Raw genomic sequence first — 26692 nt, forward strand, 5'->3', positions numbered from 1 at the left:
AAAATCAGAGCAAGTCCACAAGAGCCGAAATATGACCTTGAGCATATGCCACCTGAATTTAGAGACCATCTCAAGAATAGATTTGATGCATTGAACACTAATGACAGAAGACCAGACAAGTTGTTCAAGGACATCACACATAAAGCAAGAGATCATTGAAAAGAGAGGAAAGAAAGAAAAGAGCAAGATGGATGTCAGAGGACACTCTGAAACTTGCTCTCCAAAGTTAAGCCGATAAAGCAAAAGGAAGAAATGATGACTTAAAAGAACTGAACAGAATATTCCAAAGGGCAGCACGAGAAGACAAAGTAAAGTATTATAATGACATGTGCAAAGAGCTGAAGATAGAAAACCAAAAGGGAATAACATGCTCGGTGTTTCTCAAGCTGAAAGAAATGAAGAAAAAACTCAAGCCTCGGGTTGCAATAGTGAAGGATTATATGGGGGAAATATTAAATGATGCAGGAAGCATCAAAAGAAGATGGAAGGAATATACAGAGTCATTATACCCAAAGAATTAGTTGATATTCAACCATTTCAAGAGGTGGCATATGATCAGGAACCGATGGTACTGAAGGAAGAAATCCAAGCTGCACTGAAGGCATTGGTGAAAAACAAGGCTCCAGGAACTGTTGGGATATTAATTCAGATGTTTCAACAAATGGCTGCAGCACTGGAAGTGCTCACTTGCCTACGCCAAGAAATTTGGAAGACGGCTACCTGGCCAACTGACTGGAAGAGATCCATATTTATGCCTATTCCCAAGAAAGGTGATCCAATCGAATGTGGAAATTATCAAACAATATCATTAATATTATATGCAAGCAAAACTTTGCTGAAGATTGTTTAAAAGCGGCTGCAGCAGTATATAGACAAGGAACTGCCAGAAATTCAGGCCGGTTTCAGAAGAGCACGTGGAACCAGGAATATTATTGCTGATGTCAGATGGATCCTGGCTGAAAGCAGAGAATACCAGAAGAATGTTTACCTGGGTTTTATTGACTACTCGAAGGCATTCGACTGTGTGGATCATAACAAATTATGTATAACATTGCAAAGAACGGGAATTCCAGAACACTTAATTGTGCACATGAGAAACCTGTATATAAATCGAGAGGCAGTTGTTCTGAGAGAACAAGGGGATACTGATTGGTTTAAAGTCAGGAACGGTGTGTGTCAGGGTTGTGTCCTTTCACCATACTTAATTAATCTGTATGCTGAGCAAATAATCCAAGAAGGTGGACTATATGAAGAAGACCAGGGCATCAGAATTGGAGGAAGACTTATTAACAACCTGGATTATGCAGATGACACAACCTTGCTTGCTGAAAATGAAGAGGACTGGAAGCATTTACTGATGAAGATCAAAGACCACAGTCTTCAGTGGATTACACCTCAACATAAAGAAAACAAAAATCCTACAATTGGACCAGTAAGCAACATCATGATAAACAGAGAAAAGTTTGAAGTTGTCAAGGATGTGACTGCAGAAACAAGACAATTCTGCACACATGTGTTACATACTGGGATTTATTTCTGAGAAGTGGGTATCCGAGCCACCAATAGTCTACATAGCATTATGTGAGTTATAAATAGAGACCGCCTGTGTATGAACATGTAAGAAAAGATGCCCCTTCCTTGAGATAATGAAGCCCTGCACAGGAGTGCATAAATTAAGAGCAAAGCATGAGCTGAACTCAGCCTCCCATTCCCAGGACCTGCTTCTCTGTGCAACACACAAACTGTACAGCCTGATACGAAGGACCTGGTGGTAACAGTCCATGGTGGAATAGCCAATATTTTTTCATCATGCTCCCACCTCCATGGTTTCTTGCTCAGAATCTATGATATCTGGCAAAAAGGAATACTCTAATAATAAGGGGAAGTTGACAATTTGTTCCCAAGATATTTAGAAAAGTATTTTTCCAGAGCCCTGACTAAAAATTGAATTGGAGAATGTACTGCTTGAGAAAGGTTGGTAACAAAAAATATTACTACATTTTGTTCTAACCTACCATACTCTGAGCCAAACAATATAGAGATCCATGTAAAGTATTGGTAATTAAAAGTAGGTATCTTCTTTTCCTAAAAAGATATAATGAAATCTGTAAGACTATTTTATGGGTTTTCTCCTTACTTGGGGAGATTTAAATAGTGGTGATACCTTTTCTGAACTATAATGACATGTTTTCAGCTTGTACAAAATATAGTGCTGAGCAAGTTTGTTTAGGTTTTAAAATTTCAAATAATTAGAACACTTGGTATTGAAACCTATCTCTTCTGGATCTATTTATCTGAAAGTAAGAGGTGACATAGTGAGAAGAAAGATGTGGCATTCTGCCAAGATGGATGTCTTAAGGCTGACAGCATTCCAATCACAAAAGACTCGTTATTACTGGAAAAGTAACAACAGACAAGAAAGCCATGCATTTATCGTTCAGTGAAGTATGGGTGCAACATTATGAATGCTCTGTTTTAATTAAATAGCTATTTCAAAGAATCTCCAGAATATTTGCATTATGTTTATACCTTTTTTTACATTTATTCACATAAACCCACCCGCTAACCCACTGCCATCAAGTCGATACATAACCACGTTGTTATTAGGTATCATAGAGTCAGTTTTGACTCATAGCGACATTATGCACAACAGAAGGAAACACTGCCTGGTCCTGTGCCATCATCACAATGGTTGCTATGTTTCAGTCCATTGTTGTAGCCACTGTGTGAGTTCGTCTCATCAAGGATCTTCTTTTTTTGCCACTGAACCTCTACTTTACCAAGCATGATGTCTTTCTCCAGGGACTGCTCTCTCCTGATAACATGTTCAGAGTATGTGAAGAGGTCTCATTATCCTAGCTTCCAAGGAGCACTCTAGTTATACTTCTTCAAGGCAGATTTGTTCATTCTTCTGCTAGTCCATGGTATATTCAATGTTCTTCATCAACACCATAATTCAAAGGCATCAATTCTTCAGTCTTCCTTATTAATTGTCCAGCTTTCACAAGGATAGGAGGTGATTGAAAATACCACAGCTTGGGCCAAGTGCACTTTAGTCCTGAAAGTGACATCTTTGCTTTTAAACACTTTAAAGAGATCGTTTGCAGCAGATTTGTCCGATGCAATAAGTCATTTGATTTCTTGACTGCTGCTTCCATGGATGTTGCTGGTGGATTCAAGTAAAATGAAATCTTAGACAATTTCAATATTTTCTCTGTTTATCATGATGCTGCTTATTGGTCCAGTTGTGAGAATTTTTGTTTTCTTTATGTTGAGATGTAAATCATATTGCAGCCTGTAGTGTTTGATTATCATCAGTAAGTGCTTCAAGTCCTCTTCACTTTCAGCAAGCAAAATTGTGTCATCTGCATATTGCAGGTTGCTAAAGAGCCTTCCACAAATCCTGATGCCCTGTTCTTCTTCATATAGTCCAGCTTCTCAGATTATTTTCTCTGCATACAAATTAAGTAAGTATGGTGAAAGGATACAATCCTGATGCACAACTTTCCTGATTTTAAACCACACAGTATCCCCTTGTTCTGTTTGAATGACTGCCTCTTGGTTTATGTTCAGATTCCACATGAGCACAATTAAGTGTTCTTTGAATTCCCATTCTTTGCAATGTTATCCATAATTTGTTATGATCCACACAGTCAAAAGCCTTTGCATAGTCAATAGAACGTAGGTAAACATCTTTCTGGTATTCTCTGCTTTCAGCCAAGACCCATTTGACATCAGCAGTGATATTCCTCATTCCATGTCCTTTTCCAAATCTGGCTTGAATTTCTGGCAATTCCCTGTCAATGTATTATTGCAACCATTTTTTAATTATCTTCAGCAAAAGTTTACTTGTGTGTGTTATTATACATATACATACATTTATTAAAAATATCCTTGGCATCCTTCAACTTACTGCATGGTTTCCATGTTTACCTTCGTAGGAAAAATACTCAAAGATGTTGTCTATACTGAAAATTGATAACTCTTTAACTTATTTTCTCTCTTTGGCCCATATCATTTGAAATTATTTCTCAACCACTGCCCACTGGAATGAGTTTTGTTAAAGTTATGGATGACCTAGAAATTTTTAATTTCAATAGTCCCTTCCCTTTCTTTTTACTCAATTTAAACCAGGTGACCACATCCTAGTTTCATTTATTTTTTTTATTGTGCATTAAATGAAGGTTTACAGTTAATACACGTATTGTCTTGTGACATTTGACAACTCCAGGACATGTCAACACTCTCCCCTCCTCGACCTTGGGTTCCCCATTTCCATTCATTCGGCTTTCCTGTTCCCTCCTTCCTTCTTGTCTTTGCCCCTGGCAGCTGTGCCCATTTAGTCTCGTAGACGTGGTTATTAAAGTTTGTTTTATGGGCCTGTCTAATCTTTGGCTGAAAGGTGAACCTCAGGAGTGGCTTCAGTACTGAGTTAAAAGGATGTTTGGGGGCCATAGTCTCAGTGTTTCTTCAGTCTCTGCCAGACCAATAAGTCTGATCTATTTTTATGAGTTTGAATTTTGTTCTACATTTTTCTCCAGCTCTATCCGGGGCCCTCTATTGTGATCCCTGTCAGAGCCTTCGGTGCTCTTAGCTGGGCACCATGCAGTTGTGCTGGAGCCACAGTTCGGTGGAGGATTTGGTAGTGCTAGTGACTACATCTTACTTTTTGAAAGCTTTTTTTTTTTCTCTATGTTTCAAGGGAAAAAAAAAAAGCACTCCTGTTTTATTTGTATTTCTTTTTCTATCAGACTATCACCTTTCTGATAACTTTTACTGGGTCTCTATAGAAAGGATACTCAACTGTGCACCAAAGTTTGTGATCCTTCTTCTACATTAAAGAGTTTTTGATTAGAAGTAATTGCACAGTAGGAGGCTGTATTTCACACTTCACCTTCAGGTATAGCCATAAAACTAGTTCTTACCCATGGAGTGTAAGAGAAGATAATGTGTGTCACTTTTATGCAGTGGGTGTGCATATTCCATGCTCTCCATCCCCTGCTGATACCAGGCCCTAGGGAATCTGGATCAATAAGTGTAAGGAACCTTGGTCTCTGAATCATTAAATAGAGAAAAGCCCTTTGTAGATCAGGAACTCTGACCTTGATCTGTTATGTGAACACCATAAACTTTAATGTGTAGTGTTCTTATATATTTTGACATCTGTATGTCAGGTAGCTTGCATTACTCTAAAATAGGGTGAAAATAGGATTATTTGAGTGGCAAGACCTGTAGTATGAATAGAGGGATTATACATGCACAGGGCAGGAACGTGTCTGTTATACAAGGAGGCAAGATTATAATATGTACAAAGGTGTAGGAAATTTGCTGCCTTTGGTGATAGGAGATATAGGTAGATGGTTTTCTACTAACTCCCTCTATTTTCTCTAACTATTAAAGTAACCAACAGAGGGTGGGAGGACAGAAGAGTCGAATATATTAATAGAGGTGAATACATGTGAAATAGTCACCTCAGAGTATGAGAAAGTGTAATAGAATTGTCTGGCAAGTCGGAATTGACTCTATGGCACTGGGTTCTGGGTTGGGCAATATATAAAAAAGAAATCCATACATCCCAGTGAATTTCGCCAGTGCTAAAAAAAAAAAAAAAAATTTTTTTTTTTTTTTTCAGCTGCTCAGTTGGGTATAATCAGAGAAAGGGATTGATCAAATGACTGACTAAAGGGAAGAGAGCAAAGGATCAAAGACTATTTGCAAGGGATGCACTATAGGATCTAGTCTGAGTTGTGAAGGGTGTCAGAACATGAGAGGAGTTCTGAATGGCCAAAAAGACATACGGTCAGAGGAACCTGAGTTCATGGGGGGCCATACCTCTATTGAATACAGGTATGTGAATATTTAGACTGGAATAATAGAAAATAATATTCCAAATCTGAGAGAGAATATGGGTAGTGTTAAGTGCTGCTGAGTCAGCTGTGACTCATAGTGACCCTATGTACAACAGAACGAAACGCTGCCCAGTCCTGCGCCATCCTCATGACCGTTGGTTATGCTTGAGCCCATTGTTGCAGCCGCTGTGTCAATCCATCTTGTGAGGGTCTTCCTCTTTTTCACTGACCCTCTACTTTACCAAGCATGATGTCCTTCTCCAGGGACTGAGCCCTCCTGATAACATGTCTGAAGTATATGGGTAATACAGCCTAGTAATGTGAGATTCAACTGAGTTTGGAATTTTTATAGAAGGAAGAAAAATCATTTAAACTAGCCTTTAGTAAAGTGGACAATAATCCTCTGTTCACTTGTGACTTCCCTGACCTGTTTACCTTTGTCTGGTCTCCAGTGAGCCTTCCTCAGACAGCACAATAGACCTGCATGAGGCAGTATTGTGTAATTCTTAAGAAAATGAGCTTTGAAGTTAAAACCAAGTTAGAATCTTTAGCAGGGTTCATTATATACTAGCTGGGTTAGGGCTGCTTAAATTTTCTCCTTCGCAGCTTCCTCAGCTCTAAAATGGGAATAAAGATATCTTCTTCAAAGGATTATTATATAAATAATAGTGTGCTTAAGGAGCATTCAGAAGAAATGACTAAACTATATGGTCTCAAAAATAAAATGCTTGCAAATATAAATAATCATAAAATTATTATTATTTTATTATTTATTATCCTGCAGTGGCTTCAAGAACTGAATGGTAAATTTTTTTGTTAAAAAAACAAAAAACTGGATTAAGTAAAAGTAGTAGAATTTGTAGTAAGATAGATATCAATCAGAGCCCCCTGGGTGGCACAAACATTTAAACTCTTGACTACTAGCGGAAAGATTGGCAGTTTGAAACCACACAGAGTCTCCGCAGAAGGTGAGCCTGGCAATCTGCTTCCAGGAGGTCACAGCCTTGAAAATCCTATGGGGCAATTGTACTCTGACACACATGGGGTGGCCATGAGTCAGTATCAACATGCTGGCAACTAACAACAACAAGGTATTCATCAATATACCAAAGAGTTCTTGAAAAGCTAGAACTACCCTGACTGAAAAAAAATCCAAACTTATTTTTCTCCAGCTGTAGGATCATCAGGGAAGAAGGAGCACAGGAGTAGTTTATCTTTCCTTCTTAGAAGGCATTAAAGACTCTGTTTCCTAGACTTTGGAGAAACCTATTTTGTCAGGGTAGCGTTAGATCTTTTTCTTATGATTCTGTAACTGATGAGAACTTGAGTTATGCATTATCTTTGAGGTTTTGACATTCTGATGAAGTTTATGAAGAGGAAGAAATTAAATATGGTAGATGTCTTAGTCATGTAGTGCTGCTATAACAAATACACAAGTGGATGGCTTTAACAAAGAGGTATTTACTTTCTCACAGTCTAGTAGGCTAGGAATCCAAATTCAGGGTGTCAGCCCCAGGGGGAAGCTTTCTCTCTCCATCGGCTCTGGAGGAAGGTCTCTCTAGTCAATCTTCACCAGGACTAGGAGCTTCTCCGAGCAGGAACCCCAGGTTCAAAGGGCACACTCTGCTTAAAAATTCATGTCCTTGCTACATGTATGACACATTCACACCACTGTATCATAGCAAAAACATTAAATCAACTCCAAGTCCAAGATCCAAAAATTCCTCTTCATCTGTAAAATCTAGACTAGAAGTTATCTGCTTCCAAAGTAAAATAGCAGAGGAGGCAAAACCTGGACATTTCCATTACAAATGAGAAAAATTGGAGGAAAACAAGGTATAACAGGCACCAACCAAGTCAGTAGAACACATTACATTAGCTTTCAATGCTCTGAAAATAATCCTCTGTTCTCTGAGACCATTCACACAATGACCCTGCCCTCCAGACTCTAGGCATTTGCTACACTCTGCTGATTCCAAATGGAGGTCCCTCAGCTCTGGGCTTCTGCTCTGCTTTCCAGGCCCACTGGGACAGCAACTCTGCTCCATCACCTTTAGGTGCAACATTCTTCTACCCCGTCTGAGTGGCTACTCCACCCTTAGAAACATCAGAGGCCATGGCTCCACACTTTGAAACCGCAGAGGTCGTGGCCATAACTTTTGAGACTGAGGCAGCTCAGTTTTCTGTGTTCCTTGGCCTCTCTGCCCTTGGACCTCACACCTAAATCTGCCCTGCTGAGGCAAGTGTTCCAAAACTCAGTAACTCCACCGATAAGTGCATGAAGGAACCCCACTCCACCAGGAAACCTCTTGCACACAGGCACTCAGCTTTCCCGCTCTCCTGGTTCTGCGCCTGCCGGATCACTGCCGTTGTTTCTCACCATCTGCGCCTTCTTCGGTGTTAACAGCTCTCATTTCTTTCTGAGGCTTCTATCCATTCAGAGTTTCAAAACTGCTTCCACATTTTAGGTATCTGTTAGAGCAGCACCCCAATCTCTCAGTACCAAATTCTGTCTTAGTCATCTAGTGCTGCTGTAACAGAAATACCACAAGTGGATGGCTTTAACAAAGAGAAATTTATTTTCACACAGTTTAGGAGGCTAGAAGTCCAAATTTCAGGGCATCAGCTCCAAAGGAAGCCTTTCTCTCTCTGTTGGTTCTGGAGGAAGTTCCTTCTCATCAATCTTTCCCTGGACTAGGATCTTCTCCTTGCAGGAACTCCGCGTCCAAAAGATGTGATCTGCTCTCAGTTCTTTTTTTTTGGTGGTATGCAATCCCCCTCTCTGCTTGCTTCCTTTTCTTTTTATCACATGTGGTGCAGGCCACACTCCAGGGAAACTCCCTTTACATTGGATCAGGGATGTGACCTTAGTAAGGGTGTTACAATCCCACCCTAATTCTCTTTAACATAAAATCACTATCACAAAATGGAGGACAACCACACAATACTGGGAATCATAGCCTAACCAAGTTGACACAAATTTTGAGGAGACACAATTCAATCCATGACAGTTTGCTGGAATAGGAGAGTGAGTTGGGCATACTTTCACAGCAAAGGTAATGTTTGAGATGAGTCTTTAAACATGACTACAGTACAACAGAGGAAGGAAAAGATGTACAAGGTAAAATCTAAAGAGCTGGAACACTGTGAACAAAGGAATGAACATGAAACTTGGCAATGAAATGCAATTTAGTAATGATTTCTTCTGTTCCAACAGCTATATATGATGAAGAAGCTCTTTTTTATATACTAAATACAAACTCACATTGCAATAGGGTTTCACCTGTGTGACTGGAACCTGGCCCAGGGACTGAATTAAAATTATGCTGTTATATTTTTATATAGCAGATTGATCATTACCTTAACAATGGAAGGTATTCCCAATCAGAAAGCCATTTTTAATAACTCAGCAGGATACACGTCTCATACTTGGATGGTGTACGGGTCTGAGAAACGATCTCTATGTGACCTGACAAAATATTTTCATCAAAGGAATTTTGTCTGGATTGAAAATGACAGCTTGCTTTCTACCATCTCTTCTCTTTTATCTTTCTATAATTTCCAAGACTCATTTCTTTATGATTTCATTTATTTTGGATGCTATAGTTTTTTACATTTGTATTAATTGGCTTTTATTACAGTTCCAATTCCACATTGATTATATCCAAGACATCATGTGATAAAATGTTGATGCTAATGTACTTAGAAAAATTCCTTGGGTTTATATTGATTATACTGAAATAGAATGTTTAAGCCAAAAAAAAAATAGATCTTTTTCAACTTTACACTACCTTCATTTTTCTGGCATCAGTTCTTTTTTTTTTTTTTTTCCTCCTTTGTCCTCCTGGCATCTTTCCAGACTACAAAGGAAAGAGAATGGATATAAGCCAAGTTTTACAAATTGCAGATCAACTCTCCAAAAAATGAATATGTCTGTTAATCAGCTAGGTACCTCTCCAGCCAATGTCTGAAACAACTAATTTGTCTAAATTTGCTGATTTCAATATTCAACCAAAACAACAAACCTATTACCATTGAGTTGATTCTAATTCGTACCGACCCTGTGAAAGACACTAAAGACAAGTAGACACAGCACACGTATTAGAATATATTCTGTTCAGCAAAAAGGTGAGATTTAGATTTCTATGTCTTTAATACTTTTTTTTTATTTCCATGACCACATTATTCATGAATTCCTTTATTTTCTTTTTCACTTCAGCAGGTTTTTCTCCTTCAACGTGCCTGATAATCCCCAGATGGATCAATCTTTCTAAAACACTATTTCAATAGTGTCATTTCAGAATCAAAACTAAGACACTTTATTCACTAGCCTGAAGGATAAAGTCCAAGCTCCTTAAGCTGGGACTCAAGGGACTGGCTAATATAACTAGCCCTGTCTTTCCAGAAGCTAAGCCTACTCTTCTCCTATTCAAAATCCCTGCTCAAGCCACTTCGCCACCTTTGTGCCTTTGCCTTCTGTCTGCCTACTAAAATGCTATTCCTCATCAAGGCTCACACCATCTCATCACCATTTTCGTAGTATAATAATCTTCCCAACATAAACACCTGTGACAGTCATAAATCATTTGATGTTATAAAATAACATGAAAATATGAAACTATGTTAGTGAACTACCTAGTTTCTTGAAGGATCTAAACATACAGAAAATCAAGCTGATCATCACAATAAATGATTGTATTATGCTATTCTTTTTTTTTTTACACATTCACTAATACTTTTCTAATCAACACATTTACTTGTTTATCATAGGCTTCTCATATTTCTAACCAGGAAGGAGATTTATCAATAAATTTATTTATTTATTTTTTTGGTCCCACAGCAGAAGGTCTCGTAGTCTCATGAGGATAGGGAATATACTTGTTAATTTTTCTCCTCTAATCCAACTCTAGTATGGCTCCTGCCACATAGTAGACATTCAATATGTACTTGCTGAAACAATAAATCTTGAGTTCAGTGTAATTTCATAGGGGTTATAGTATGAGGATCAAGCTTATAATATTATAGCCAAACTTCAACTGAAAGTGTATGATCTTAGGAAAATAATTTTATTTTTGTTAAACACAATATAAAGTATGGTATAAATTCCTACAAAAACTGTTTAAAAAATTACAATAGATTAGTATTGTTTTGATGGCCTAAGTATAGCCATTTGGTGAAGTTTGATAGAATCAGATAGGTAAGATGTTACCTTCAGATTCTACATTCAACAAGCATTTAATCATGGCCTTTGAGTTGGTTTCAACTTGTAGCGACCCTGTACAACAGAGTAGAACTGCCGCATATGGTTTCCAAGGCTATAATCTTTACAGAAGCATATTGCCACATCTTTCTCCCACAGAGCCGCTGGTGGGTTCAAAGTGCTGACCTTTTGGTTAGCAGCCGAGTAGTTTAACTACTACACCACCGGGGCTCCTGAACAGCATTTGTTGTTGTTGTTGTTAGGTGTTGTTGAGTTGGATCCAACTCACAGCGACCTTATGTACAACTGTATGAAACACTGCCTGGTCCTGTGCCATCCTCACAATTGTTGTCATGCTTCAGCTCATTGTTGCAGCCACTGTGTCAATCCATCTTGTTGAGGGTCTTCCTCTTTTTCACTCTCCCTCTACTTTACTAAGCATGATGTCCTTCTCCAGGGACTGATCTCTTGATAACTTGTCCAAAGTATGTGAGATGTAGTCTCGTCATCCTTGCTTACATGGAGCATTCTGGTTGTACACAGCATTTACTGACCCTTTATTATTATGTACCAGCCCTGGTGGTACAGTGGTTAAGAGCTCAGGCTGCTAACCAAAGGCTGACAGTTCAAATCCCCCAGTCACTCCTTGGAAAACCTATGTGGTAGTTCTACTCTGTCCTATAGAGTTGCTAGGAGTTGGAATCGACTCGACAGCAACGGATTATTATGTACCAGTCACTATGTCAGGTATAGAAAATATGAAGATTAAATAAAATGTCTTTCCTTCCAAAATTCCAAATACAGGAAATTGACAAATGAACACACAATAGCAATGCACTATGAAATGGATTGTGATACAGTAAGTACAGGTGTCTGTGAAAGCATTTATCTCATACAGGATTATACAGAAAAAGTTTCTCACAGACAGTCATATATGAGTTGGGTTTTAAAGACTGGTAAAACTAGCCTTGTTTTAAAAAGCAAACAAACAATAGTGGAGTTGGTAAGAGTTTCAAAGTAGTAAGGGTGTGCCAAGCAGAGGAAGAAACCTGTGAAAAGCATAGCGGCATAGACACACTCAAGTGATTACAAATATTTCAGTAGGATTTGAGTGTAGTTGTGTCAGTTTCTCTGGTGAAAGGATGAGTAGTGGATAGATCATCTGTGCCATTTTAGGTTTCATTCTGTTACAAAAGGGGATGCCATTCAATGCTTCTAAGCACCAAAGTGAAAAGATTGAATTTATATTTAAGAAAGCCCATTGACAGCAGAGTTTTAGATGGATTGCAGAAAACAAGATGGAAAGCAAGGAAAAGAGTTTTGAAGTTGTTGCAGTAACTCTGGTGAGAAATCATGAAGCTCTGAGCTAAGGTAGTGACAATGAGTTAAAAAAAAAAGAATAAATTTAAGAGACATTGAAAAACTAGAATCAATAAGGTTCCATGACAGAGTTAACACTGAGGTTTAAGAGATTGGAAGGAATTAAGGATGACACTCGAATTTCTAGTTTGGCAGAACTTTTAGATTGTGGTGCTATTAATCCAGAAAGGGATAAAGAAAGAGAGACAGATCTAGATGATTATAAATCCTTGGATTCCCCAAAACCAGAATATGTATTGGTACAATAATCATTAAAATAAGGAAACATGCTTTTCCACTTGATAAATAGAACATAATCCCCTGAAAGAACAAGCTTTACCTAGTATTGTTTAATAGTGTCTAAGACTATAATTTTACAGGATTTTTTAACACAAAGTACAATCATACTAAACACTTACTGTTTTGAATCTTTATCCTGTTTCTTCTTTTTCTTTCAGCATCACTGATATAAAACATTAATGCCAATTGTCTTTCAATAACAACTCAGTGAAGTCTTCTTCAAGGGGATTACTGTTCATTAACTCAATGCCTGCCTGCTCAGATAGAAACATGCTATAAGAGAGAAGGAAAGACTTTCCAGAAGAAAGGCCATTCCTTATGTTAGCAGGTCAATTTAAGACCTGTCTTGCTTTAGGATTTGTTCACATTATTGCCCATCTTTATAGACTATGGCATTAATGACTCAGATATCTTCAGCTCCATTGCCTTTAAAGATCTTCCTTTCTTTCTATGTTACTTAGGAGTAACCTGGAGAGAAAATGATAATGCATGTCTTGTATACTTGACTTCACCAGTGATTACTTTTGCCTCATTCATGACACACAGCACGATTATTAGTTTGCACCTCTACTTCACATTGTTTGATCAAAATTTATGGTAAAAATTACATTAATGGACCTATATTATCATTATAATAACTAGTAATTTCCCTATAAATGTTACAAAATTGACCTTTATATAAAGTTCTTTAAAATAGGAAAATTATTTTCGTATGTCATTGTAAAAATAATTCATCTTTACTCTCAACTCTAAAAATAAAAACATTATGAAGCTAAAAAACACTTAAAATTTCATCTTTTTTTTTAGATAATCTATGTTAATATTTTGGTGAGTGACATTCTAGGCTCGTGTGTGTTTGTATGTGTGTGTGTGTGAGCACACATTTATATAGTATTTTGTATTCATGGACTTACAATGTACTTCCTATTTTATCACCTTTTTTGTTCAACAGAACATTTTATCAACTTTTTCATGGATACACTATATCTCTTTGTTTGGATATACCATAATTTTATTTTGCTACTACTTTTTAATAAACTTTGAAGTGATTTCTTTTTATGTGAATATAAAAAGTGCTTTAATATTAATCTTTGTGACTTGTTTAGCTCCTTAAGTAAAGGAAGAATTTTATACATATTACCAAAACACATAGCAGAAAAGCAGCATCGATCTACATTTTCACCAACAGCACATAAACATTCCTCTCTCCCTGTATCTCTATCCTGATTTTGCCTCTTTTTCTCATCTTCGACAATCTCTTAGACAAAAGTATCTCATTAGTATGCATACATGCCAGTTAGGAAAACACCTTCCCTGGTCACCTTATATAAAATAGCACAACTCCATTTTGTAGTCACACTCTGTCACTCTTACCCTTTTTTCATAGTATTGTCACTATGTGACTTATCATATATTTATTATTTATTACCTGTCTTGTCTCTTTTCTTCTCTTTCTCTAGCAACTTGAGCAAGTCCTGGCACGTAATAGATATTTAGAAAAAAAAAATTGAATGCATTTTAAAAAGTAATTTTTCTCTTAATACCTTATTTATGCATGATGTCCAATTCTCTTCTTTTATCATTTACTAAATTCTCACATGCATTCATATCTATTTCTCGCTCCTTAGGTCAATGGAACTATTTTTGAATCATTATAACACTCTAATTAATATTGTGTTGTTGTTCTCGAGTCAGTTTCGATCCCATGTGGCAGAGTAGAACTGCTTCATAGGATTTTCTAGGCTATAATTTTTTTTTTCTTTAATCTTTATGCGGAAACCCTGGTGGCATAGTGGTTAAGTGCTATGGCTGCTAACCAAAAGGTCGGCAATTTGAATCTGCCAGGCGCTCCTTGGAAACTCTATTGGGGAGTTCTACTCTGTCCTATAGGGTCACTATGAGTCGAAATCGACTCTACAGCAATGGGTTTGGTTTGGTTTTTTTTTTTTGGAAACTTTATGGGAGCTGATCCCCAAGGCCTTGTCCCTCAGGGCTGCTGGATGGGTTAGAACTGCCAGTCTTTCAGTTAGCAGTCAAGCACTTAACCTTCACACCACCAGGGCTCCTTCTTAATAGTAGTTTCATAATACTTTTGAAATTCTGAAAGGACCCTACTCTCTTTTAACAGGATGCGCCTAACAACTGCTTCCCTTTATGTTCTTGCAGATGATCTTTATAATTATTTAACCAAGTTTCATATAAACCCATTAATGTTTAATTGGAATTGCCTTGAATCTAGAGAAATATTTAAAGTTAACATCATTATTGCATCTTCCTCTCTAAGATAACCCATGTCTTTATTTTTTCAAAACTACATTCGTGTTTGCCTCTACAGAATGTTAGAGGTTTGTTTCTTCATATACGTCCTGAGCACTTCTTATTTATATGTAGTTATGTTTTTGTTGCTATTGTAAATAGGCCATTTTTCCATTATATTTCTAACTAGTTTTTGGACTGCTCTTTGAAAGACCTGCATTAGAAACACTCAGAAACATTACATTATAATGCTGATGTAGATTAAATTGTGTCTGTCTAAAATATGCATTGAATTCCTAACTTCTATACCTGTGTATGGAGCCCTGGTGACACAGCGGTTAAGAGTTCAGCTGCTAACCCAAATGTCAGCAGTTTGAATCCACTAGTACAGGGTCAGTGGGAAAGAGGAAGACCCTCAACCAGATGGACTGACACAGCGGCTGCAACAATGGGCTCGAGTATAACAACGACTGTGAGCATGGCGCAGGATCAGGTAGTGTTCAGTTCAGTGGTACATAGGGTCTCTATGAGTGGGAATTGACTGGACAGCAATGGGTTTTTGTTTTTTTTTTTTTTATTCCTGTGGACATATCTTTGTTTGAAAATAGGGTTTTCTTTGTTATGTTAATGGTCATACCAGTGTAGGGTGTGTCTTAAACCTAAACTCTTCTCAGTTCTAAAAAGAGCAGATTAGCCACAGACACACACACAAAATGACATACAGGGGAAGGCAGATGCCATATAAGGATCATCAAGGGATGCCCAGGGCTACCAGCTAGGAGTCAACTTGGTCGAGACCCTAATTTGGGCTTTTAGATTCCGGAACTGTAAGAAAATAAATTTCTGTTCTTTAAGGCCGCCCATTTGTGGTATTTCTCTTACAGCAGCACTAGGCAACTAAATTAAATATTGTAGACTAATAGCCTAAATGAGCAAAATCACCTTACATTTACCTTGTATTTAAAAATCAATTTCATTTTTCTTAAAAAAATTACTCATAACAATATGCTGATAATTTTAGAGATGAAGTCAATAGAGATTAAGAAATACTTTAGAAGTGTGGTGGAGTCACCTTTTAAAACTATTAAAATTGTGATCCTCTTTCTGTAGAAGAAATGTTATTTTTTCTCTGCCTACTTAAAGAGCCAAGTATTAAAACTCTAGGTAGAGATGGGAAACAAATGCACAGGGTCAAATAAAATACCCAGTTTCTAGAATGCAACTGGAAAAACACAGAGAGGCATATATCTTAAGCCAAAGAAAATCAAATCCTCTCATAGATACATCTGCAAAGTTTTAACTGCTTTTGGGTTTTGTTTGTTTCATGTAAATGCCTTGCTAGTCTTTACACAGTCATGAAGAGTTGCATAACTTAGACATTAAAGGCAGCACGAGAAACCTTAAAATGAATAAAGTTTCCCAAAGGTTTTTCTAAGTCAAACCATAGTTGCTGGGAGAATATGATTACTAATAAATGTGTTCACAATCAGTTCAGGGAAAAGTCTGAGTAAGAGGAAAGCTAAATCGTACCTTCTGACTATTTCTAAAATGACCATAAGTTTAATATGTTATGGGACTTCTGGGTACTGACTGCTGAATTGATTATAGCTTCTGTGATAGGCCAGTGTCTTTATGCCTAATTTCAGTTCACAAATATAAACCATAATTCCTACACTGTTACATTGCCATGATCTGAATGAATCTTCCTGAGGAATTTCCACTAATCATTTTTATGCCCCCATCTGTGCAGAAGACTCCTTGATATCACCAACTAACCATCTGCACATTTATGGAAAGGCTGCATAGTACCTGCTTATGTGAAACCAGTCATATCCCTTCCCATCCCAAGACATGTTCACTAAAGGAGAGAGTATATAAATGTTTTTAAATGTCCTTTTATATTAAATAAAGATACGTGAGATGACCAATGTAATGTAATCAAGCTGCATAATAGAAGCATCAGCCATAATATTTCAAAGTTAAAGTTTTGTTCTTTGTGAGGAAAAAAAAAGTTTTAAAAATTAATGCACAAAGTGAGGAAATAACTTTAAAGCAGAGCTGTGCTAAATAAAAGGTTTGCCTCACAACATTTTCTTGGACGACAAAAAGGCAATTTCTGCCAGTTTTGCAAAAAATGCCTCCCTTTCTCTGCCTTCATCGCTATTCTCTAGGCACTTTATACCTTCCATGAACTGAGATGCCCTTTCTCTCGGGAATGAAGCAAGAGTTAATCTCACCATTTGATATTCACCATAACCTGCTCTAGTTTTCTGAGGTTTTCAAAAGAAGATCTGTGATACCGGGGGTAGGGGGGTGGGGATCACATCTTTTATTCCAGCTTCCACCCCACAGTCATCACACTGGGACCCACTTCCGTAGACCAACTGTAGGCTTTCTTCATCATTATCAGAGTTGGACTGTTCTGTATCATTTCTTACACGTTCTTGCTTCTTTTGAAATATTTCAATATACATGACAACTGAAATCACATATTTTACTAATTTGCCAACATATTTTTGTCTCTAAAGTTGTCTTTAATGGGATTTACTCAGCAAGCTGCATATTTTTCCAATCAGCTGGCATGCTTCCTTGATTGTGCTGCATATTTGAATACTTTTTTATATATTTTTGATTGAGACACATACTTTAATGAGCCCCACAAATTGCATCTGTGCAAAGAAGGTCTGTCAGACAGTTCGTATTAAGGTGTTTTGAGGACGGTACCTTTTCAGAGTGTGGGGGTGTGTATGTGTATGGTCGGGGAGGGTTTTTGCTGCTGCCTGGGTAGTGGCTTTTACAGATAAACCCGAAGAGAAAGCATTTGCTTTAAAAAAACAGAGAACACCAATCTCGAATTCTAAGTTAGGGTTAAAACTGGGTGCAGTTGTGCTTCCATTTTTATAAAACGCTTGCCCTTATTACCTCTTAAAGTCATTGCTATTTACCTCTGAACCTTAACAACTACAAATCAAGTGAGTTCAGACATGCACATGTAACTCCTGCCCCTGACAGAGACACTTTTGTTTCAACAGAGCTGCTCCTGCCCGTATTTTCCAGGTTCAGCATCTTTCTCTCAAGTTCTTGTTTATGGCATAATTATTTTAAGACATAAATATTTTAACCTCTTCCTTTCAAGTTCACGTTTAGTGATATGGTGGTAAAGTTTTATCAACTGTCTTCAGAGGGTAGGGTATGTGGGGGGTGGGTTGCCCTGATTTGTAATACTGGCTGATTTCTATGGTGTAACTATGGCCGCCTTAGTCAGTTTCAGTTACCAATGTGACTTTACTGAATGGAGAAGAAATTGACACGTTCTGTTCCCAGGCTCTGGGGCATACTAGCTCCAGAGTGCCAACACATGTTAATTTCCTCCTCTCTTAGGTTAGGTGTGCAAATAGGGTGGAGTAGAGAGCAGAGAGGGAAGATGAAAATGTCAAGATCGTATTTATCTTAGCTTTTACGTAGACAAATTAAATACCTAGTAGAGATGTTTGGAGTATTGCACTATCCCAGCATGGCAACCCTGGTGGTGTAGTGGCTAAGTGCTGCAGCTGCTAACCAAAGGGTCGGCAGTTCGGATCTACCAGGGGCTTCTTGGAAACTCTATGGGGCAGTTCTACTTTGTCCTAGAGGGTCGACCATACGCACAACAGAGCAAAACACTACCTGATCCTGGGATATCCTCAAAATCATTGCTATTTTTGAGCCCACTGTTGCAGCCACTGTGTCAATCCTTCTCATCGATGGTCTTTCTTTCTTGCCAGCCCTTTACTTTACTATGTATGATGTCCATTTCCAGGGACTGGTCCCTCCTGATAACATGTACAAAGTCCATGAGACAAAGTCTCGTCATCCTGGCTTCCAAGGAGCATTCTCGCTGTACTTCTTTCCAGACAGACTTATTCGTTCTTCTGGCTGTCCATGGTATATTCAATACTCTTTGCCAACGCCACAATTCAAAGGCATCAATTCTTCTTTGGTCTTTCTTATTCACTGTCCAACTTTCATATACATATGAGGCGACTGAAAACACCATGGCTTAGGTCAGGCTCCCCTTAGACCTCAAAGTGACCTCTTTGCTTCTGAACATTTTAAAGAGGCCTTTTGCAGCAGATTTTGCACGATGCAATATGTAGTTTGATTTCTTGACTTCTAGCTTGCATGGGCAATGATTGTGAGTCCAAGGAAAATGAAATCCTTGACAACTTCAATATTTTCTCTGTTTATCATGATGTTGCTCATTGGTCCAGTTGTGAGGATTTCGTCTTCATTATGTTGAGATCTAATGAGGCTTATACTGAAATGTAATCTATACTGAAGCCTGTAGTCTTTCAAATTTCATTAGTAATTGCTTCAGTCCTCTTCATTTCAGCAAGCAAAATTCTGTCAACTGCATATTGCACTTGTTAATGAGTCTTCACCAATCCTGATGCCATGTTCTTCTTCATATAATCCAGTTTTATTGGATTATTTGCTCAGCATACAGATTGAATAAATATGATGAAAGGATACAACCCTGACACACACCTTTCCTGATTTTAAATGAGGCAGTATCCCCTTGCTCTGTTTGAATGACTGTCTCTTGGTCTATGTACAGGTTCCTCATGAGCAAATTAAGTATTTTGGAATTCCCATTCTTCTCAATGTTATACATAATTTGTTATGATTCACACAGTCAAATGGCTATCCCAGCATAGCCAGCAGGAAACGTTGTTTCAACTCTCTTACCACTCAGGCAGCCTCTGGCCACACATCATTTAGCCCAAAGTAACCATGGCAGATCAGAAAATCCTTAATGCTCCCAGAATTGGCTTACTCTTGTCTTGGTGCAACATGAATTGGAAATAGATATGCACAGCATGTATTTAAGACAAGTGTTCACATACCAGCACATCTTAACTGAACAAGACATATTTTTTGAAATGCGGAAAGGGAAATTTTAGGGCAAATAGAAGTATGTGTCAATTTATAAACTACATAAGCTGTTGTGGAAATCAGACATTCATATTCAAATAACATTTTATTTAACCTGACTTAGAGTCAACAAAACCGTGATGGAGTAGTGGTTAAGAGCTACGGCTGCTAACCAAAAAGTTGGCACTTCAGATCCACTAGGCACTCCTTGGAAACTGTATGGGGTAGTTCTACCCTGTCCCTTAGGGTTGCTATGAGTCAGAATTGACTAGATGGCAATGGGTAGAGTCAATCTGTAAATAGCATTTATTCTCCAGGCAGTACGCTAGGTGATTACTTTTCAAAGATGTAAAATCCAGTCTTCATTCTATACCTCATAGCCTTATATAATAAATGCCTTCCAAAAGGATCAGACCACATTTATGAATTGCAGAACCAAGAATGGAAACCCTGGTGGTGTAGTGGTTAAGTGCTACGGCTGCTAACCAAAGGATCAGCAGTTCGAATCTGCCAGGCGCTCCTTGGAAACTCTGTGGGGGCAGTTCTACTCTGTCCTATACGGGTGCTATGAGTCAGAATCAACTCGATGGCACTGGGTTTGGTTTGGTTTTTTTGAACCAAAAATACTTACTAATTGACACTCTGTTTTATATATAAAATAAAATTTAAAAATCAAACAAAGAAAAGGAAAACTTGCTTTTGAACCTCACATATCCTGGAAGCTCTAGGGAGCATGGATTATGGGACTAAATGAGTGAAGGAACTTAATATATGGGCTATGTTTCTAAGAACAGAAGACAATTAGAAGTATTACTATGCTGCTGTTGTTTTTGTTTTATGTCATCCCTATATTGCTTTCATATAATACTTAATGAAATCTTGGTGTTATCTCCAATATGATCACAAAGTTTACAATAATTCAGAGACCTTCTCAAGGAAAATCCCTGGCTCTGTAGCTCCATGCCATTTTACATGTAATCTTAAGTAGTATTAGCATTTTGAATCTGTTCTCTGTAAGTTATTAAATGGCAGTCCCCTGGTAGTCACAGAATTTTTGCTTATCCTGCAGTAATCCACAGCTCATATTATCTATATTTTCAGTCTTTTCCTTGATGTTAGCTAACATGAGTAATACATTGTAATGGACATATATGAAAGACTATGGCATCAGCAAGGTGAATATAAGAAAGTGAAAGGAACAAATATGATGACTCTTTTTAAATTTTACGTTATAAGAAGTAATAGCTTTTATTGATGATGTTATCTATTTTTTCTCCCTAAATACAATCTCTCTATCAAAATAAATTTGAGTTGATTTGAGTAAAATAAAGGTGTAGTGGCGGAAATAGAGCTCCAGCTAAATCAACTTATTGGTGGAAGGCTCTGCAAAAAAAATAAAATTAATTATCTGCCTGAGATAAATGAAGAAGGAAATTAAGAAAAAAATCTGGTATTATGAGAAATTAGCATCTGTCTAAAGAATAGTTCTCAAATAAAACTGTTCACTTAAACTTTTTTTTTTTTTAATATTGATCCTGTGCTCTATTGCCCGAAATTCAAGTCCTCGGTCTGTTTTGTGTTTGTTGGTGTGTTCTTCACAGGGGGATGGGAAACCCTGGTGGTGTAGCGGTTAAGAGCTACGGCTACGGCTGCTAACCAAAAGGTCAGCAGTTCAAATCTACCAGGTGCTCACTGGAAACTCTATAGGGCAGTTCTACTCTGATTTGGGAAACATTTGTGCCCCTTATGAAAAGAAAATCACAAATCATAGAGACAAAAGAGGAAGATATTAAAAATACCTAAAACCACACTGCTCTGAGAAAACATTAATTCTTTGATGGCTACTCTTTTATACATTTGTGTCCGTGTGTGTGTGTGATGGGGTATACAAACTCCCAAACACCCTCTTTTTAAGAAGGTGGGTTGAGCTCAGTAGGATAAGAGTTTTATTTTTCATTTATGAAGGAACTTAAGAAAAAACTCTGATGCTTCTCACTTTTCTGCCCTTTGTCAGCAATTGGTCACATTTAATATGAAAAATTTCTATACTTTTGCAAGACCAGGGGACAGCGATAATAATAATAACCAAAAAAACCAAACCCATTGCTGTCTAGTCGATTCTGACTCATAGTGACCGATATAGGACAGAGTAGAACTGCCCCATAGAGTTTCCAAGGGGCGCCCGGTGGATTCAAACTGCTGACCTTTTGGTTAGCATCCGTAGCACGTAACCACTTCACAGCCAGAGTTTCCAACAATAAAGTAGGTGTTGTTTTTTCTTTCACTATCTTTTCACCTCCTCCGAATATGATTACAATTAAGAAAAAAATGAAAGTCTTTTCAATGAGCTGGCACTATCATTGTGTCAATAGTTTCTGCCATAACAGGTACCCAAATGTCCAGATAGTGTTTCCCTCTATGTCTCTCGCTTTCAGAAGGCACATTTATGGATCTTCACATGCTTTACTGCCCCACCGAGCTGGCACAGACAGTGGACTCTGATGACTTCTGACAATGGCCTCTCAGGCCTGCCCTCTGGCAATAAACCCCACATAAGTGCTTCAACCGAAGTCTCTTTCAGGCAAAGTCCTGTCAAGACAGTTTTAATACTGGGTGCACTAAGGCCCAAGTTGCTCACTGTACCTTCGTCCCACCAGAAGGTAGAAAGAAGTTTTTGCCCTTGGCCTTCCTTTTCTGGACCTGTCAGAGGCAGTTTTCACTGACATGCCCTCTACACTCCCATGGCATGCACCATGCTCTTTGAAGAAATCTCTCAAGCTTCTGCTCCACAAACAATCATTGAGGGGATAACCTTCCAGACCCTCCGGACAATCTCTATGAAGAGTGAAACTGGGGAGGGAGGGGCCCAGGTTCCTGAATTGTCCTCCAGAGAATGAAGGGGACATTCCCAGAGCTCTCTATTCTTACACATTTCTCCCTTGAATTCTCATTCCTAATAAAGAGTTTTCTCTTATGTAGGATGTTGGGCTGATAATAATAATAACTGGGCCAGTCTGACCACTCTTGGCAAGTCCCGCAATGACGTAAATCCTCTTTTTAGGGAGTTCCTTCAATATATTTCATCCACAATTATATAATCATATACATATATGTTTATATGTATATAGGTTTGCTATTGTTCATTTTTAATAGGGTAATATTTTCCTTGCTTATATGCATCTCGATATCTTCAGTTAGGAAAGCATCGTGGAATTCTCCCCCCATTAGCTGGTAAAGAATTCTTTCTGTAGTGGCTGCATGATACTGTGTTCAACCCTTTGTCATTCCAAGGGCTTTACCTTTTTTTGGGTTGTTGTTATTGTTTACTACTACGCTATAGTAAGCACTTACTAATATTACATTTTTATGGGATACCACCCATTGTGTTGAGTCGATTCCAACTCATAGCGACCCTATAGGACAGAGCAGAACTGCCCCAAAGAGTTTCCAAGGAGCACTTGGTGGATTTGAACTGCTGACCTTTATGGTTAGCAGCCATAGCACTTAACCACCTTGCCACCAGGGTTTCTTTTATGGGATAGATTATCAGAAATGACTGGGTCAATTTTCAATTTCATTGTTTTCCAATGAAAGGCTGTAAAAATCCCTACAAATCCTTGTAGTATCAGTATATAGAAAAACAAAATTTTTTTTTTCTTTTCCAGATTCACTGCTACTGGCAGGATTTTATCTTATTATTATTATTTTTTTTAATTACTCATCTTTAATTTCCATTCTTCAGGCTACTAGTGATACTGATGTTTATTGGTAATGTTTATTAAAACTTTTCTGCTCATATCCTTTGTCAGTTTTATTTGGATATTTTCCTTTCCAATTTCTAAGAATTCTTCCTGTATTAAAGATATTAACCCCTCAACTTTTATATGTTCAGTTGTTTTGATTCATACATATTATTTTATTATTAAAATTTTCAAATATAATATAAATGACAATAGTATTATGAGTACTTAGAAATTTAACAATCATTAACATTATCCTATGTTTGCATCAGACTATGGATGACATTATTAGAACAATTATTCATCATTTCTTTAAAACTAGAGTCCTGTGAGTGTAGAGTTTCTTCTATAAGACAGAATATATTTCCATGCTAATTGGGGATCAATCAAGTGACTTTGGTCAGTAGAATGAGGCAGAAGGGAAAGAGGTCTGAACCTAGACCTTAAGTGGCATCAGACACTCTGGTTAGCCTACTGGTAAGAGAACGTGGATAAAAGACATGAGGAGAAAAGCTGCCCCAGCCAACCCATAGAAAGACTTATACTGAGCTCTCATAGTTGCTGCAGTAAGGTAAAATATCAATATGCATGTTGTTCTTTTTACTTTTAGGTATCTGCAATTGTCTCATAAAGTAAAATTCTAGGGATTTATATTTCTTAGATATCTGAACAGTAGTTTGGTTGGGTTAGGGGTTAGATTCTATTAGGATAGTTTAACTAGTCTGGCGACACCATATCATCTAAATTATGTCATAATAAAAATGATCTATTTAACTGTCATGTGCTATATGAAACCACCAAACCAAACCTGTTACCCTCTGGTAGATTCTGACTCATTGCCACCCTATCGGACAGAGTAGAATTGCCCCATAGGGTTTCAAAGAGGAACCTGGCAGATTCAAACTGCTGACCTTTTGGTTAGCAGCCATAGCTCTTAACCACTATGCCATCAGGGCACTGAAACAGATATTCAGGCTCAGCCATTGATATGCATGTTACTTAGAACCCCAAGGCAGGGAACCCAACTACAGACTTGTTTAGAAAGGTGTGTCTCATCTCACTACAGGGTGAGAAATGGGGATATTACTGTGTTTATAATTATTCATTCGTTTATTAAGAAAAAAATAATCAAGAATCTCTAAAGTCAGACACTCAATAGTTTCAAGGATGCTGTTGGAAAAGACATACAGGTAGTTCTCGACTTACGATGGGGTCCTGTTCTAAGAACTCCATCATAATTAAGTTCTGACAAAAGTCGAAAACCTCATTTATTTTTGTTTTGTTTTCATTATTATTGTCTTCTATTATCAGTAATGTTATATAACTGATCTTTGTTTGCATTTAGGGGTTGGAAACATTACATATAAACTTACAGGTACGCTCTACAACATTGTATGTAGTACATATTACTAAAGATAAAAAAAAAGATAAGATGTACTAAGTCAGGAAAGGTGTGCATTAGGGTTGTATCCTTTTACCTATTCAATCTGTATGCTGAGCAAATAATCCGAGAAGCTGGACTCTATGAAGAACAAGACATCAAGATTGGAGCTAGACTCATTAACAACCTGTGTTATACAGATGACACAACCTTGCTTGCTGAAGGTGAAGAGGACTTGAAGCACTTAATAATGAAGATCAAAGACCACAGCCTTCAGTATGTATTACACCTCAACATAAAGGAAACAAAAATCCTCACAACTGAACCAATAAACACCTTCATGATAAATGTAGACTGAAGTTGTCGTGGATTTCATTTTACTTGAATCCACAATCAACACCCTTGGAAGCACCAGTCAAGAAATCAAAAGACACATTGCATTGGGCACACCTGCTGCTGAGGACCTCTTTAAAGTGTTGAAAAGCAGAGATATCACCTTGAAGACTAAGGTGTGCCTGACCCAAGCCATGGTATTTTCAATTGCATCGTATGCATGTGAAAGCTGGACAATGAATAAGGAAGACGGAAGAAGAATTGACGCCTTTGAATTGTGGTGTTGGTGAAAAAAATTTGAATATACCGTGGACTGTCAAATGAATGACCAAAACCGTCTTAGAAGAAGTACAACCAGAATGCTCCTTAGAAGCAAGAATGGCAAGATTATGCCTTACATACTTTGGACATGTTGTCAGTAGGGATCAGTCCCTGGAGAATGACATCAAGATTGGTAAAGTACAGGGTCAGCAGAAAAGAAGACCCTAAACGAGATAGATTGAAACAGTTGCTGCAACCATGGGCTTAAGCATAACAATGATCTGAGCATGGCGCAGGACCGGGCAGTGTTTCATTCTGTGGTACAGGAGGTTGCTATGAGATGGAAATGATTCCATGGCACCTACCAACAAAAAGATGCATCAAAAAATTAAAAAAGGACAGTTGTAAGTGCTGTTCCTCATAATTAGAATGCATCATAAATCAGGGACTACATGTATTATATCGATAGTGCCAAGTTGGCTCTGCCTCCAAGACTACATGTATTATGGAATGGCTGCTAACCAAACAGTCGGCAGTTCGAACCCACCAGGCGCTCCTTGGAAACTCAATGGGGTAGTTCTACTCCATCCTATAGGGTCGCTATGAGTCGGAATCGACTGGAGGGCACTGGGTTTGGGGTAACATAGTTGTTAAGAGCTTGGCTGCTAACCGAAAGATTGACAGTTTGAATCCACCAGCAGCTCCTTGGAAACCCTATGGGGCAGTTCTAGTCTGCCCTATTCAGTCCCTATGAGTCGGAATCGACTCAATGGCAACAGGTTAGGTTTTTTGAGTTAATGTACTATATTCCCTAATTTCAGGGTATTTCACGTGCTATATAATTATATCAATCAGTGTAATAATCGGGAGATATTGCCATATTGCTGTAACCTATGAGAAAATAGTTGAAACTTCTTTATGGTGTTATTCGCCTCTCCTCTGCTTAGTTTCCCTGAGATTTTGTTTTCTTAATCTGTAGAGAAGCATGAATTTTCATTAATACTAAATATAAGTGATGGAAATCAATCACAACTGAACTGTTTATTTAAACTATTAAATTAAAAATAGTGAAAACATGCAAAACACTATACTGGTCTTA

This window comes from Loxodonta africana, chromosome 4 (genome assembly GCF_030014295.1).
Source record: "Loxodonta africana isolate mLoxAfr1 chromosome 4, mLoxAfr1.hap2, whole genome shotgun sequence".
Classification (NCBI taxonomy): domain Eukaryota; kingdom Metazoa; phylum Chordata; class Mammalia; order Proboscidea; family Elephantidae; genus Loxodonta; species Loxodonta africana.